This window comes from Mandrillus leucophaeus, unplaced genomic scaffold (assembly GCF_000951045.1).
Source record: "Mandrillus leucophaeus isolate KB7577 unplaced genomic scaffold, Mleu.le_1.0 Scaffold245, whole genome shotgun sequence".
Classification (NCBI taxonomy): domain Eukaryota; kingdom Metazoa; phylum Chordata; class Mammalia; order Primates; family Cercopithecidae; genus Mandrillus; species Mandrillus leucophaeus.
In genome coordinates, this window is record NW_012102532.1 from 433,859 (window position 1) to 439,356 (window position 5,498).

Sequence of the window (5,498 nt, forward strand, 5' to 3'; positions counted from 1 at the left end):
AGGGAGGGGGGGAAGGAGGGAGGGAGGGAAGGAGGGAGGGAGGGAGGGAGGAAGAGCGAGCACTGGGCCAGGTGTGGTGGCTCAAGCCTGTAATCCCAACACTTTGGAAAGCCAAGGCAGGAAGATTGCTTGAGCCTAACAGTTAAAGACAAGCCTGGACAACATAGACAGACCCATCTCTATTTAAAAAAATAAAAATAAAAAGTTTAAAGAAAGCACTGAACTATGAATCAGGAGCTCTAAATTCTAGTCCTGTTTTTGACCTTGGCTATGTTAAGCAAACTTTATCAGCCAATGTTTACTCATTTTCAAATGGATTGATATTTCTTGCCCTGGCTTCCTCACAAGGTTTCTATGACAAGCAAATGAGAAAATAGATGCACAAATGCTTTGTAACCTTGGCTTTGTGCAAATGTGTGAAATGAAATAATCTTTTCGAAGTCCACCTGTCCCTCTGGCTTCTCTTTCTCTTGGTTCCTTTATACATCATATATACGTCTCTACCAGTTGCCAAACAACTGCTCCTCCCAACTTTGCATGTATATATCTGCCACAACTTTGGGGAACAAACTCTGCTTGTCCCAGGTGAAGAAAGGGGCCAGATCTCCTAATCCTGCTCTAACTTTTCCTGGAGTCTCTCTCTCCATCTCCTGGGCTCCTCCTCTAGTTATGCAGAGGGAACAGGGCTTCTGATCAGCTTAGAGCAGCCCAGTTCTCTCTCACTCAGTGGACGTGGCCCCAGCCCTGACTGCAGAGATCTGTCCCTTCACTCCACTCGGTTCCTTGTCCCAGCTTCCCAAGGAGCCCCACATCTAAGATTCCATAGACAAAGACACTCCCCCCACCCCCCCTGTGGCAGGCTGGGAAGCTGTGAGGAGCTCTGAGCCAGAAAAGGGAGAGGACAGCCCCACCTTGTAGACCCCACCCTCTAGGAATGGATTTATGCTTCATTGTTGGCGGAAACCATAGAAACCACAGATGACCATGAGTCAGTAGATAATAAACAGGATTCTTTACAAACAGAGGTTGCCTGGGGCAACCCTAGGAAGGTGAGGCCCTGGATTTCATGGTTTGGCCTGTAAGAACCTCCTAGCACCCCAGAACTCCCAAACATAATATTAGGCAATGCCAATGAGCACAGATCAATAATTTGCGCAGGTAAGTCCTTCTGGGGTTCCTATTCCAGATGCCCTGGCACTCTGAACTCCCCCATCCAAAGCTTCTTTCCATTCCTCAAACTCACCGTGTGGTCTCCTGGCTCTTAGCTTTCCTACCCAAGCCCCCAACTCCTTGAAATTCTCTTCCCTCTTCTTACTCAGAAAATACCTATTCATTCTTCAGACCTCAGCTTAAATGTCAGGACTCCAGCATAAATGTCCCTGATCCCTGAAAGTGTCAGAAAAGAGGGCCAGGCATGGTGGCTCACGCCTGTAATCCCACCACTTTGGGAGGCCAAGGCCAATGGATCACTTGAGGTCAGGAGTTCAAGACCAGCCTGGCCAACATAGCGAAACCCTGTCTCTACTAAAAATACAAAAATTAGCTGGGCATGGTGGTGCACACCTGTAATCCCAGCCACTCAGGAAGTTGAGGCAGGAGAATTGCTTGGACCCAGGAGGCGGAGGTGACGGTGAGCCGAGATCTCACCACTGCACTCCAGCCTGGGTGGGAGAGTGAGACCCCGGAAACGATGAGATCTTACTTCTCCCTCACAGTCTGAAGACGGAGCACTTTCCATGGAGTGCTGATGAGCCAGGGTCCTGGGCTCCTTCCGGTATGCCAGCCATAGGGCAAGTCTCTCAGTGTCAAGGTTCAGGACTGCAACATCTCCTGTCCAAACAGCAGGATGGAGACAGGACAGGATAGGAACGAAGTAGGAGAGGGGTCAAGGGCTCATACTGGCTGGCGTCCCACCAGCCTTTTGACATGAGTCACCCTTCCGCCACTTTATAAGAGAAAGGTAGACCTCTTATCAGTGGTAGGCAATAGCAGGGTAGTGGAAACCGTTTTCCCACCACGGCCAAGGCAGGGAATAGAGGCTGCATTGTCCCTAGAGAATTGTAAAAGAGTAACCAACCAACCGAAGGCTCTTTGTTATCCCCTGGGCCAGCAATCCTAAACAATGCCAGTGATAGAACATTCCTCCTTGAAAATGTATTTTATTGGTCTAAGTTCTAAATCTAAATAAATGCCGTCATTACCACTGAGTTTTCATTATAGGTGAACTTCGGCCGGGCGGGCACAGTGGCTCACGCCTGTAATCCCAGCACTTTGGGAGGCCAAGGCAGGCGGATCACCTGAGGTTAGGAGTTCGAGACCAGACTGGCCAACATGGTGAAACCCCATCTCTACTAAAAATACAAAAATTAGCCAGGCGTGATGGTGCGTGCCTATAATCCCAGCGACTCAGGAGGCTGAGGCGGGAGAATCACTTGAACCTGGGAGGCAGAGGTTGCAGTGAGCCGAGATGAGGCCACTGCACTCCAGCCTGGGTGACAGAGTGAGATTCCGTCTCAAAATAAATAAATAAATAAATAAATAAATAATATGTGAACTTCAAGTTAACTTGTTTTTATAACTTAGCGTTTAAATATCATTATCTCCTATGCAGAAATTGAAGCTGAAAACTCCCGTTATACAGTGAGCCCCTGACACCCGCAGACTCAGCTACACGGGTTTCTTCCTTCGGGCTGGTCAGCGCCTCCGTCCCTGTGGAGCTGCTATGGAAGCAACAGCTTGGGAGAGCCAGTGACACCATTTTACACTCAACTCCATCTTTTTTTTTTTTTTTTAATTTAGAGACAGGGTCTCCCCATGTTGCCTGGCTGGTCTCAACTCCCGGTCTTAAGTAATCCTCCCGACTCAGCCTCCCAAAGTGCTGGGATTATAGGTATGAGCCACGGCACCCGGCCAATCAACTCCATCTCAGAACTGGAAAGGCGCACACACACACACACACACACTAGACAGGCACATCCCTTGCTGGTCACAGCCTATAGTCACGGTGTGTTTATAGTTGAGGAAACAGTCTAAAGATGTCTACAAAGACCCGCTCCGACAACAATGGAGAGTCCACATGTCCCGATACCCACATCAACATATGCTCTGAAGATAATCATAGTTATACCTTGATGTATTAATACTTACACACTAAAACGTCATGGAGAGTTTTCTTTAAATCAACAGAGTTATCAACTCTCTCATGCAGTCTGCTCACCCACATGTAGACACAGCTTAGTTTAACCTTTATATCGACCAGACCCCCATATGAGAAAAACTTAAAACAAAGCCGGGGCAGTCCTCTGCTTGCTTCCGGAGGACGCCCTCCTGGGTAACAGAATAGCTTTCGATAAACTGTCTTCTTACTGCACTCTGTGACTCGCCTTGAATTCCTTCCTGCACGAGATCCCAGAACCCTCTGGGCTTCAAGGATCAAGACCCATTTTTCCACGAACAGAACCACATATCTCTGCCTTTCAATGGTAGATTCAAAACACACAATGATGGTGCCATGATTGCAAAGACAAAGGAATAACTTGAGTTATTTTCCTCTTGTCTACTTGGACTTTTTATTTGTGTTAAAAATTTAAAACAGCGAAAAGGAGGTCAGGTGTGGTGGCTCACGCCCGTATCCCAGCACTTTGGGAGGCCATGGTGGGAGGATCACTTGAGGCCAGGAGTTCAAGACCTGCCTGGCCCACATGGTGAAACCCTGTCTGTACTAAAAATACAAAAATTAGCCGGGCGTGGTGACACACGCCTGTAATCCCAGCTACTCAGGAGGCTGAGGCACAAGACCCACTTGAACCCAGCAGACAGAGATTGCAGTGAGCTGAGATTGCACTCCAGCCTGGGTGACAGAGCGAGACTCTGTCTTTAAAAAAAAAAAAAAAAAAGTGAAATGGAAAGCAAATTACAAGTTGTAATAGTTTTGTTTTATGAGGGCCAATATGAAAACTTCAATTCATGATTATTGCTGAAAATAACTTTTGTAAAGAAAGGGGGTGTTAAGAAATAATCCATGCTGGTCAGGTGCGGTGGCTTATGCCTGTAATCCCAGCACTTTGGGAGGCCAGGCAGGTGGCTCTCTTGAGCATAACAAGAACCTGTGTCTACAAACAATCATAATAATAACCCACGCCACATAGAATACTTTAGGCAGCACACAACGTCTCAACTTTCCCAAATTTTAAGATAGAATGCTTGGAGTGTAAAAGCATCATGGCCCTGAAAAAAGGATGCTTCATAATATCAGTTTGAGTTGAACCAACGAGTGGATAAAGAAAATGTGATATGTATATGGAGTTGGAGACCATGATTCTAAGTGAAGTAACCCAGGAATGGAAAACCAAACATCATATGTTCTCACTTATAAGTGGGGGAGCTAAGCTAGGAGGAGGCAAAGGCATAAGAATGATAATAATGGACTTTGGGGACTCAGGGAGAAGGGTAGGGAGGGTGAGGGATAAAAGACTACTCATTGGGTGCAGTGTACACTGCTCAGGTGATGAGTGTACCAAAATCTCAGAAACCACCACTAAAGAACTTATCCAGGTAACCAAACACCACCTGTTCCCCAAACACTATTGAAATAAAATTTTAAAAAATAAATAATAATGATATCGGTGTGGGTGAGTCTTCTTTTAATGAAATCACCACAAACCTCTTGTAGGTCTTCCTGTCTTCTCTGTCCTGTATATATTTTTGTAAAGGGCAAAATGTGAAGTTAAGAAGATGTGTTGGGATGTTGTGGGCTCAGACAGGGTGCAGCAGGAGTAGGAGTAGGGACAGTATTACTTTCCATACCCCCAAAGCTTCCCAGGAATACTGGAGTGCTGAGGGAGAGTCAGGTAGTAAATACTGATAGTGATAGCACCTTACATCATGCATGTGATAAGCTCGCTTATCGAGGCGGAGCTCCATGTCTTATCTATTTATCTTAAAGATCATCATGATTCTTAAAAGCACCCAGACAATGCCCAGCTCCTGTGAAGCTCGAGGCAGATCTGCCACAGAGCAGCTTCTGAACCCTCACACAGAGTCCAGGGCCAGGCTGTCTGCCATCTTGGCAGGGCTGCTCTTCTCCAAATATTTTGCACAACTTCAAGAAGGGGGAAGTGAGGCCAGGTGCAGTGGCCCACGCCTGTTATCCCAGCACTTTGGGAGGCCGAGGTGGGCGGATCACGAGGTCAGGAGTTCGAGACCAGCCTGACCAACATGTTGAAACCCCCTCTCTACTAAAAATACAAAAATTAGCCAGGTGTGGACGGCGGGCACCTGTAATCCCAGCTACTCAGAAGACTGAGGTAGGAGAAACACTTGAACCCAGGAGGTGGAGGTTGCAGTGAGCCAAGATTGCACCTACTGCACTCCAGCCTGGGTGACAGAGCGAGACTGTCTCCAAAAAAAAAAAAAAAAAGAAGGAGGAAGTAAAAAGTTTCACATTTACTAGCAACAGATGAGCATTGCATCCTCCAAAAAAAGGAACATATATCAAA